Source organism: Triticum aestivum, chromosome 1B, assembly GCF_018294505.1.
Source record: "Triticum aestivum cultivar Chinese Spring chromosome 1B, IWGSC CS RefSeq v2.1, whole genome shotgun sequence".
Lineage (NCBI taxonomy): Eukaryota > Viridiplantae > Streptophyta > Magnoliopsida > Poales > Poaceae > Triticum > Triticum aestivum.
In genome coordinates, this window is record NC_057795.1 from 572,942,918 (window position 1) to 572,955,088 (window position 12,171).

At 42.2% G+C, this 12,171-nt stretch overlaps 1 long non-coding RNA gene across 1 annotated transcript; it reads right to left on the minus strand.

Annotated features, from left to right (window-relative positions):
• Positions 1 to 6,480: 6,480 nt before the first annotated feature.
• Positions 6,481 to 9,831, minus strand: LOC123095754 (uncharacterized). Its single transcript, XR_006446326.1, has 4 exons — positions 9,661 to 9,831; positions 7,537 to 8,750; positions 6,771 to 6,986; positions 6,481 to 6,631 (listed from the first exon to the last, which is right to left on the minus strand). It is a non-coding gene; the product is annotated as an uncharacterized lncRNA (long non-coding RNA).
• Positions 9,832 to 12,171: the final 2,340 nt, after the last annotated feature.

The following is a 12,171-nucleotide window of genomic DNA, read 5'->3' on the forward strand; positions in this document are numbered from 1 at the left end:
ATGTTCGGACACACCATCACACTATGGTGTTCCAGGCGGTATAAATTGTGAAACAATTTCCACAATGTCTTAATTGCGTGCCAAAGCTTGTAACTCAGATACTCATCTCTATGATCATATCATAGACATTTTATCCTCTTGTCACAATGATCTTCAACTTCACTCTGAAATTACTTGAACCATTCAATAATTCAGACTTGTGTTTCATCAAGTAAATATACTCAACATCTACTCGAATCATCTGTGAAGTAAGAACATAACGATATTCACTGCATGCCTCAGCACTCATTGGACTGCTCACATCAAAATGTGTTACTTCCAACAAGTTGCTATCTTGTTCCATCTTACTGAAAATGAGGCTTTTCAGTCATCTTGCCCATGTGGTAAGATTTGCATATCTCAAGTGATTCAAATCAAGTGAGTCCAAACGATCCATCTGCATGGAGTTTCTTCATGCGTATACACCAATAGACATGGTTCGCATGTCTCAAACTTTTCAAAAACGAGTGAGTCCAAAGATCCATCAACATGGAGCTTCTTCATGCGTTTTATACCAATATGACTTACATGGCAGTGCCACAAGCAAGTGGTACTATCATTACTATCTTATATCTTTTGGCATGAAAATGTGTATCACTACAATCGAGATTCAATAAACCATTCATTTTAGGTGCAAGACCATTGAAGGTATTATTCAAATAAATAGAGTAACCATTATTCTCCTTAAATGAATAACCGTATTGCGATAGACATAATCCAATCATGTCTATGCTCAACGCAAACACCAAATGACAATTATTCAGGTTTAATACTAATCTTGATGGTAGAGGGAGCGTGCGATGTTTGATCATCAAACTTGGAAACACTTCCAACACATATCGTTAGCTCACCTTTAGCTAGTCTCCGTTTATTCCGTAGCTCTTTTATTTCGAGTTACTAACACTTAGCAACCGAACCAGTATCTTAATACCCTGGTGCTACTAGGAGTACTAGTAAAGTACACATTAACATAATGTATATCCAATATACTTCTATCGACCTTGCCAGCCTTCTCATCTACCAAGTATCTAGGGTAATTCCGCTCTAGTGACTGTTCCCCTTATCATAGAAGCACTTAGTTTCGGGTTTGGGTTCAACCTTGGGTTTCTTCACTAGAGCAGCAGCTGATTTGCCGTTTCATGAAGTATCCCTTCTTTCCCTTGCCCTTCTTGAAACTAGTGGTTTCACCAACCATCAAAAATTGATGCTCCTTCTTGATTTCTATTTTCGCGGTGTCAAATATCGCGAATACCTCAAGGATCATCATATCTATCCTTGATATGTTATAGTTCATCACGAAGCTCTAGCAGCTTGGTGGCAATGACTTTGGAGAAACATCACTATCTCTGGAAGATCAACTCCCACTCGATTTAAGTGATTGTCGCACTCAGACAATCTGAGCACAAGCTCAACGATTGATCTTTTCTCCCTTAGTTTGTAGGCTAAGAAAATCGTCGGAGGTCTTATACCTCTTGACGTGGGCACGAGCCTGAAATCCCAATTACAGCCCTCGAAACATCTCATATATTCCGCGACGTTTCGAAAAACGTCTTTGGTGCCTCAACTCTAAACCGTTTAACTGAACTATCACGTAGTTATCAAAACATGTATGTCCGATGTTCGCAACATCCACAGACGATGTTTGGGGTTTAGCACACTGAGCGGTGCATTAAGGACATAAGCTTTCTATTGTCCGCATAATCGCTACTATCAACTTTCAACTATGTTTTCTCTAGGAACATATCTAAACAGTGGAACTAAAGCGCAAGCTTACGACATAATTTGCAAAGATCTTTTGATTATGTTCAGGATAATTAAGTTCATCTCATGAACTCCCACTCAGATAGATATCCCTCTAGTCATCTAAGTGATTGCATGATCCGAGTCAACTAGTCCATGTCCGATCATCATGTGAGACATACTAGTCATCATCGGTGAACATCTTCATGTTGATCGTATCCTCCATACGACTCATGCTCGACCTTTCGGTCTCTTGTGTTCCGAGGCCATGTCTGTACATGCTAGGCTCGTCAAGTTAACCTAAGTGTTTCGCGTGTGTAAATCTGGCTTACACCCGTTGTATGTGAACGTAAGAATCTATCACACCCGATCATCACTTGGTGCTTCGAAACGACGAACTTTCGCAACGGTGCACAGTTAGGGGGAACACTTTCTTGAAATTTTAATGAGGGATCATCTTATTTACTACCGTCGTTCTAAGCAAATAAGATGTATAAACATGATAAACATCACATGCAACCAAATAGTGACATGATATGGCCAATATCGTTTTGCTCCTTTTGATCTCCATCTTCGGGGCTCCATGATCATCGTCGTCATCGGCATGACACCATGATCTCCATCATCATGATCTCCATCATCATGATCTCCATCATCGTGTCTCCATGAAGTTGTCTCGCCAACTTATTACTTCTACTACTATGGCTACCGGTTAGCAATAAAGTAAAGTAATTACATGGCGTTGTTCAATGACACGCAAGTCAAACAATAAATAAAGACAACTCCTATGGCTCCTGCCGGTTGTCATACTCATCGACATGCAAGTCGTGATTCCTATTACAAGAACATGATCAATCTCATACATCACATATCATTCATCACATTCTTCATGGCCATATCACATCACATAGCATACGCTGCAAAAACAAGTTAGACGTCCTCTAATTGTTGTTTGCATGTTTTACGTGGCTACTATGGGTTTCTAGCAAGAACATTTCTTACCTACGCAAAACCACAATGTGATATGCCAATTGCTATTTACCCTTCATAAGGACCCTTTTCATCGAATCCGTTCCGACTAAAGTGGGAGAGACTGGCACCCGCTAGCCACCTTATGCACCAGGTGCATGTCAGTCGGTGGAACCTGTCTCACGTAAGTGTACGTGTAAGGTCGGTCCGGGCCGCTTCATCCCACAATACCGTCGAAACAAGATTGGACTAGTAACGGTAAGCATTTTGAACAAAATCAATGCCCACAACAACTTGTGTTCTACTCGTGCATAGAAACTACGCATAGACCTAGCTCATGATGCCACTGTTGTGGAACGTAGCAGAAATTCAAAATTTTCCTACGAGTCACCAAGATCTATCTATGGAGAGACTAGCAACGAGGGGAAGGAGAGTGCATCTACATACCCTTGTAGATCGCTAAGCGGAAGCGTTCAAGAGAACGGGGTTGAAGGAGTCGTACTCATCGTGATCCAAATCACCGGAGATCCTAGTGCCAAACGGACGGCACCTCCGCGTTCAACACACGTACAGCCCGGTGACGTCTCCCATGCCTTGATCCAGCAAGGAGAGAGGGAGAGGTTGAGGAAGACTCCATCCAGCAGCAGCACGACGGCGTGGTGGTGGTGGAGGAGCATGGCAATCCTGCAGGGCTTCGCCAAACACCGCGAGAGAGGAGGAGCACTTGGGAGAGGGGGAGGGCTGCGCCAGGGGCAAGGGTGAAGCTCCCATGCGCCTCCCCACTATATATAGGGGTGGAGGGGGATGGTTTCTTGCCCTCCAAGTCCATTGGGGCATTGGCAAAGGTAGAAGGAAAGAAATCACATCATTTCCTTCCCCACCGATTGTTATCCCCCCTTTTTAGGGATCTTGATCTTATCCCTTCGGGATATGATCTTACTCCTTCTAAGGGGGGATCTTGGTGCGCCTTGACCAGGGGTGTGGGGCCTTGACCCCACTACCCACGTTCATGTGGGTTCCCCCATGCAGGTGGGCCCCACTCCGGAACCTTCTAGAACCTTCCCGGTACAATACCGAAAAATCCCGAACATTTTCCAGTGGCCAAAATAGGACTTTCCATATATAAATCTTTACCTCCGGAGCATTCCGGAACTCCTCGTGACGTCCGGGATCTCATCCGGGACTCCGAACAACATTCGGTAACCACATACAAACTTCCTTTATAACCCTAGCGTCATCGAACCTTAAGTGTGTAGACCCTACGGGTTCAGGAACCTTGCAGACATGACCGAGACAACTCTCCGACCAATAACCAACAGAGGGATCTGGATACCCATGTTGGCTCCCACATGTTCCATGATGATCTCATCGGATGAACCATGATGTCGAGGATTCAATCAATCCCGTATTCAATTCCCTTTGTCTAACGATATTGTACTTGCCCGAGATTCGATCGTCGGTATACCGATACCTTGTTCAATCTCCTTACCGGCAAGTCTCTTTACTCGTTCCGTAACACATCATCCCGTGATCAACCCCTTGGTCACATTGTGCACATTATGATGATGTCCTACCGAGTGGGCCCAGAGATACCTCTCCGTTTACACGGAGTGACAAATCCCAGTCTCGATTCGTGCCAACCCAACAGACACTTTCAGAGATACCTGTAGTGCACCTTTATAGCCACCCAGTTACGTTGTGACGTTTGGTACACCCAAAGCATTCCTACGGTATCCGGGAGTTGCACAATCTCATGGTCTATGGAAAAGATACTTGACATTAGAAAAGCTTTAGCGTACGAACTACACGATCTTTGTGCTAGGCTTAGGATTGGGTCTTGTCCATCACATCATTCTGCTAATGATATGATCCCGTTATCAACAACATCCAATTTCCATGGTCAGGAAACTGTAACCATCTATTGATCAACGAGCTAGTCAACTAGAGGCTTACTAGGGACATGGTGTTGTCTATGTACCCACACATGTATCTGAGTTTCCTATCAGTACAATTATATCATGGATAATAAACGATTATCATGAACAATTAGGGCATATTTCCAACAGTGGTCTGCCTCGGATACTCGTGCCTGAGAAGAGGCTACCCCATTGAACATGCATTGTTATACGCTAGTCAAGAAAACTCTGAACTGCACCACACAACACCGACCACAATGTCACGTCCATGATCAAAATTAAGAAGTGTTCTTGGCTTCCAACCTTGGCCAAAAACTGCACCAGAACTGCCAGAACGCCACGTGGTCTCTTAAGAGGCAGGAAGAGCTAGGGAGCACCATGACATGCCGTCTACAGCTCGGTGGTGGTGGTGGGTGGTGTTGATCTCATCACCCTGGCAATGGCTCCATGGAGGGTTAGGGATTTTTTGGAGCGTGCTATTACACTGGATGAGACGTGTGTTTCCCTCCTGCGAGCTTGCGGTGATGGGATCATGGCCGTCGTCGTCCATGCCTAATTGGCACATGAAACTGAACGAAGAAACACTCAACATATTTCTTTATGCAAAATCAAATACTATTGCAACTAAAATATATAATGAATAACGAGTGTTTCAATGTTCTTCTGTTTATAGTCAGCGGGCAACAAAATATAAATATGTTCTTCTTTCATCAGTTGTTATGTTTGTGTACCTCAGGCTTGTAGACAATACGATTTTGTTAGCCTGCACCACTACACTGATCTTTTGAAATGATAAATTTTAGCAACTATGTCAATAGTACTAAATCACAGGAAAAAAAAGAGAAACAACACCAACTTTAGCTTCACTAGAATTTCCTCAATATGTAGGAATAAAACAATGGATCTCAGCTACTTTTCATAAACCATGAAAATATGTAGAAACTTTAATTTTTCAACCAAAATAACACAATGCTGCAATGAAATAGGAAAAGAAGCACATAAACAACAATTACCTTCCTCGTGTAGTAGAGAAACACCATCAATGAATAGTCTCAATAAGCTTTCTGGATGTTTCAGTCTTCGGACGTAATATTCAATTCTGACATAATATTTAGTTCAGAGAGGAAATCCCCATGTAGTAAGGTATGTTGTGTATGCCTGCAATGTCGTGGGAGAGGCATGCCCCAGGAGTGGCACTGCAGATGCACGCCTTGCACCCCAGTCCCTCGCCATGCAACAGAGAAGCACCACCACAGCTCGCTGGCCACCGGCAGGCAACAGCAAGGTGTGGCGCCGCAGACCCATGCCTTGTACCCCCATCCCTTTCCCTGCAAGGCAGCCCGTCGTCAGGATCGACACCATCTTTAATGTAATCTTTTCCAATACAAACCGCGTCTTTAAAATACAGCAGCGCAACACACTTACAGACCAAAGTACTCTAAAGTGATATTTCCAGTTCTCACAAAAAAGTGATATTTCCAAAATAAAAGTTTGGCGTTGCTAATTTCGGCATCTACATAGAGCAAAGCCTTTAACAGAAAGACATCAATGGATTTAAGATGGTGGGAGGATTCTGGATAGTTGGCCTCACCGGAAATAGAGGCGTTCGGTTGTGCTTGACGCGGATATGATAGTAAGATAGTGAATAAATCACAATTTTATTTCAGGTATGAATTATTAGAAACTTGATGCCACCTTAGAATTAACATATTGCATCTATATTTTGTAACATCTAATTGCAGGTCGTCAAGTGGCTCAGGTTGTAGGGTGTAGTTACAGATGTACAAAAATCATGACAATGAGTAAACATACAATCTAAATTTATTCTAAAAGTCATGCATCTAGACCAAACAAATTGAGTTTGGTAAACGGTATACGTGAATTTTCACAGCTTTGCTCAAGTCATCCGGATCCGGTCACCTCCAGCAGACCTCGCAAGTCATAACAATAGTTTCCTTGTGCTAACCCTGCAACCCATTAGTCAAAAACATCAAGTCTATTTAGATATGTATTGAAAAGTAAGGATTATAAAATTCAAATAAGGGGAAATAAGAGATATAATATAAAGATATAGTTCTAAAATTGTGTGGTGGTTCAGTGTCTCACCGTTCAGAACAATTTTCAGGAAGGTGTTCGGGTCCAATACAGTGGGTATATCATTGTTTCATTGCACATCCGTATCATCAATGATCCATCAAACAATGGCCACATCTCATTGTTGATCAACAGTGACTAATTTAACTTGAGATGCAAATAACCCATTGGTATAAACCAGTTGTAATACCAAAGATCGTCTCGAGTCATCGTTGAGCAATCACCCGCCTATGAGTCAACAAAACTGATGTTGAGGACAGCGATGTTAAATTCAGATAAAACTCCATCATAAATCACTAAGAACATCAATTTCAAGGACCAGCACCATGTCACTTTCCCAAATGCTTGGTGTCCTGAATCAAACTATTTCAATTGCATGATGTCTGTCGATGAAACAAAGCAAAAGTAGTGCGGATTGGAATGCTAGAAGACCCCCCCACCCCCCAACCTCGCATGTTTCTAAACATGAGAAAATCAGTTACTAAAGCCAAAATAATGCATATTATGTAATTCACTCTAAAAAATGAAGATCACATTATACAAGTCAAGCATACTCAAAGGAACTGGCAATATTTTTGTCCAGCACATCTCAGTCGAATAGCTAATTCCAAGATGGGCATCATATGGCTCTCCCCAGCTTGGTAGGCTGCACCATGCTTCTTTCTCCAAATAGAAGAGCATAGTAAATGTTTTAGTAAATACATGAAGACGACACATGGCACGAAACCATTATCCAGCAGTTGAAAAGCATCAAACTGGACGAGTTGACGAAATTTACCTGCTTGACAATCCCGCAGCCCCATCGAGCCTGGGTCGACCCCGCCAACCTCGGAGAATAATGAATCCCCACAGCTGCCGACTATTCCACCTGCTTCCACAAGCACCCCTTCGGCCGCCAGCAATGTCGCCTCCCGCCACCGATGGTCAACGTAAACATGCACAGAAACAATGAAATGGATAACACTTTTGCCCCCTCTATTACACATCAGAACCATCAAATTTCAAACCTCGTCACAAAGCAGAGCATAATGTACTCAATAAAAATCAAGTAACCCTCCCTCACCAGCATCTACTCAATTAGACTACCAATCCGGCTACCTTCTTTTCGGGGCAAAAAATAACAAATCTACACCACCCTCGCGCAAGCAAGAAGTAATATATAGTTAAAAAATCAAACACAAATTCGACGAAGAACACACTGTACGGACGCAACTATTTTCCACAATGTTATCTGGTGATAAATTTGCAACTATTTTTTGGACATATTTTCCACGAATGTCATCTGGTGAAAAATTTCTATTCGCTATGAAAACATTTGTCAATGTTTCACACTAAAAAAAAATCAGATTTTTTAATTATTTTACTGTTCACCCAGGTTCAAGTGAGCTAGGGATTAGAACAACATTTTTGGACAAAGTATTACAGAAATAATCCAAGCAATCCTATTATAATATCAAGGCACACATATAAGTGATTATTCTCTCATGCAAACTGAAGTACTCCCTCTGTTTCTAAATATAAGTCCATTTAGAAATTTCAATATGGACTACATACGGATGCATATAGACATTCTTTAGAGTGTAGATTCATTCAGTAGTCCATATTGGAATCTGTAAAAAGACTTATATTTAGGAATGGAGGGAGTAGTATATATATCCACCTCACGGGCTACTATATTAAGATGGCCAAGCCTTTGTTAATCATATGAACATGGTACAGGCAAGGAGGACATTAGCTAAGAAATGTAGTATCAAAGATTAGATAGATGAACATGCAAAATTTGATGTAGAAAACAAGGATAATCTTACCTGAATCTCTTCCGATGACTGCGCCTTGGCAGAGATGATATAGAAAATCTCGACTGGGGTGTATTACTCAATGGGGTGTCGTCTGGTAGCGGCGGCGTGCACGGTTGCATCAGAGTGTGACCCGCCACCACGGGCATAGGCGTTACAGATTGGCGAGTGGAGGTCGATGAAGGCGCTGGCATGCCTGCACGAGACATGCGCAAAATTATCAAATCAGCATCGAACGTACCATATAGATGGATCTCTCAAAATATACTCTCATTCATCAATTCCTTTTCAGAAAATAAATGAAGTGGCTGGACCAATCTTAGCTCTGCTTGTATGTTGCTGCTCCAAAATCTTCCTCGAACTGGAGATTGACGGTCATATACTATGCATTAACTCTAAGGCAGAAACTTATTATCATCTTCAATATAAGCTCACGTGTAAGAAGATATCCATGAGAAGTACATCAAATTATGTATGAAAATATCTGAACCAAACAGAGCGCCTATTTATTCTCAGCTCATAGTTTTCATTCACTAAAATGTGTCGTTGGCCTAATATGCATGTCTGACCAAAAGTGTGATGAGGTGTTGGATCAGAGGTTTTAGTTAGGTCATGAACTGATCCCATCACTCAACAGTTAACACGAGAATTTGGCGAGAGCAGCAGAAAGTATGGTTAGCATATACGAAACACAAGTACAGATCCATAAGCAGAGGACACATGGCCTGTGTGTTACCTGTTGTGGTGAAACCGTATGCTTTTTGACCAAATATATATATGCAAGGCAACATGCAGATGAATAGCATGAAGATGTGGCCAAAAAGGCACACGTTTTGTTTAAGTAGGTTTGATAGGATGCTTAAAATAAGAAGGTTTACTATAACCATGGGCCATGTAGGAGAAGAAACAACAAAGTAACAATGCTGACGAAACAAACGGGGTCTAGGAATTAAAGCGTGGACAAAAGAATGCAAATACCGAATACTTGCAAGAATAGAAATGCAATTTAAAACGGATCTACTAACCGATAATTTTTAAATACAAATTATTTGAATATATTACATATCAAAAGCTTGCAAGAATATAGATGGTCAGATGAAACATACCGAATACCGACAGCGCACTAAAGACAATCACGAGGCAAATGCCCTTTCCAAAACCTCATTGCAGTAAATGTTCGAATAATATCCTTATCATCAACGGACTTGAGTACCACCTGCTCATTGTAACTTGTAACACATGACTTGAACCATTTATTATTGATCTTGCTACGCAGTTTGCTCCCTGTTAAAAATAAGAAAACAGTTTTCTCTCTATTAGTGCTCGACAAAAAAACATAAGTGTTCATAAAACTTTAAAAAATGACAAATAAAAAAAAGTCATGCAAACTTAAAGAAAATGACATGTTTGGCTTGAAAGAACAAGGATTATAGGATCAGGAAAATCAGCTTTATCGACAAAATCTGATCTATATAACTTTAAAGTAGATACTTGGTTGCAGCTAAAATAGAATCAAGTGCTGTCGGCAGGTCCGGTCCTCGGATTTTAGGGGCCCAGGGCAAAACAAAAATCCAGGGCCTTTAGTATAAAGGTCTAAATAATAATCAATCTATGTAGACATAAATTTAGAGGCCAAAAAATAAGGGCATCTAAAATCATTAAGCATATCAAATAATAAAATCATCTGAGATGCAAATTAGTAAATTAGTAATGATAGTAACTATCTATCTCATCCAACAATTTCTTCTCAATGCATACTTTCGAGATGGCATGACAGTACTAAAATTGAAAAGGACAATTATTTTTGGTAATTAGCACAAAGCTATGATAATATAAGATCTAGTTAAAAATCATCATCAAGAATCTGCCTCTCGCCTCTGGTTCATAAAACCTGCTAGGGCATACCTTATCTGGAATCTGCCTCTCACCTCTTGTTGTGGTGAACGGCGTTAATTATCACCTGGACGGCAGTGCTAACGACCTAATTGGTAAACTATAGAGATTAGAGAGGAGAAACAATCAGGCAAATCGTTGGACAAATCTAGAATCAGAAACGCATAGGTCACTGCTCGTTCGGAGGAAGAAAGATGAACAGCCAGATGTACGTACCTGGTGGCGCTGACGTCCTAGACTCCAGTCGAAATCAAATTAGGGTGCGGCAGTGCGGATCAATGGATTGTGTGCCCGACTACGTGGAGGAGGCGGAGCGCGACGCTGCTGTCGACCCCGCCGCTCAGCAGCACCGCCACCCGCAGCGGCGCCCTCCCCGCTGCCGCGCACCGCACGAGGTGCTCCTTGCTGATCTGGACCACCCCAGGCGCAGGTGCGGGCGCGTTGGGCGGGGAGGCTGCGAGCGGTGCCGAGGACGAGAGGGCGCGGAACGACCGGGGCAGCCGGCGGGGGCGGGGGGAGCCGCCAACGGCCGCGGCGTTCGTGGCGGCACGCGGTGCCGGGGAGGGCGGCGGTCGGCAGGAGGTGGCGGCGCGCTGGAGCTTGGAGATCGAGATGGGATCGGGAGGCAGATTTTTTTTGGCACGGTTTTTTTTCGCGGGAGGGTTGCGAGTTAACGGAGGTGGGAGGATGACGAAAAAAACCCGGAGGTGGGAGGATGACGAAAAAAACCCAGCAAAATTAAACCGCGCAGACTATTCACCAAGTCATCCATTAGGAGTATATATATATACTTTCAATGAAGTGATATATTTAATTTATGGGGGTAAGCCATACTTACAATTGCCATGTTTCAAGGGAACCTTTTTTCTGTTACATTGCCAACCGACTGGGAGGTAATTTCTGACATTCTATATGGTTCTCTTAGCATTAGAATCAAAGGATCATATTTCATAGATTCTGGGTGTGTTCAGGTCCAATAGGGACATCAATAACAGTAGGTGGTTCTCAACATCCTCGTCACTCCCTTTTGCCTCTCTTGTTCTCCTGTCTAAAAGGTAACATGTAATTATGTGTATATTTGTACTATAACTTTTTTGGGTTGGTCACCGTGGAGTAGAAGCCAAGGTCAATTTTTTCTACATATTGAGTGTACATGTGCATACCGAGCATGACTTCATTGCTTCACCAACCATTGCATCGGTTGGAAACTTTATTACTTGTATGTACTCACATAAATATTTTTAGAGAAAAAATACTAATCCCTCCATTTTTGTATACAAGGCCACAAACCCATATTACAGGTATCAAAGCAAAAGTTAATGTCTTCTAAGTCAATATTGCAAGCCATGGTGTCTCCTTATTTGCCGTGTAAATTAATATGTATTCTTCTCTTTCATGCACATCTCAAGCCAATGCTCCCACTCCCGCATGCATGCAAGGGATAATTAATGTCCTTCTTTGCTAGTTCTACGAGGCAAACACCATTAATATTGCATCGATTAATGATACTGGCCTTGTATATCTGCAAATTGTAATTTTGATAGTGGCCTTGTATATAAAATGGAGGGAGTATCTATGTCAGCTTATCTCCCCCCTCCACTCCTTCCCACCCTTCCTTCGAGATCGCAAACGACTCTACAAACCTATGTATACCCAGGGAGCACCGAACTTCAAAAATAAACTATGCCTTGCATCTCACTCGCAAAAAAAAACTTGGAACTGGA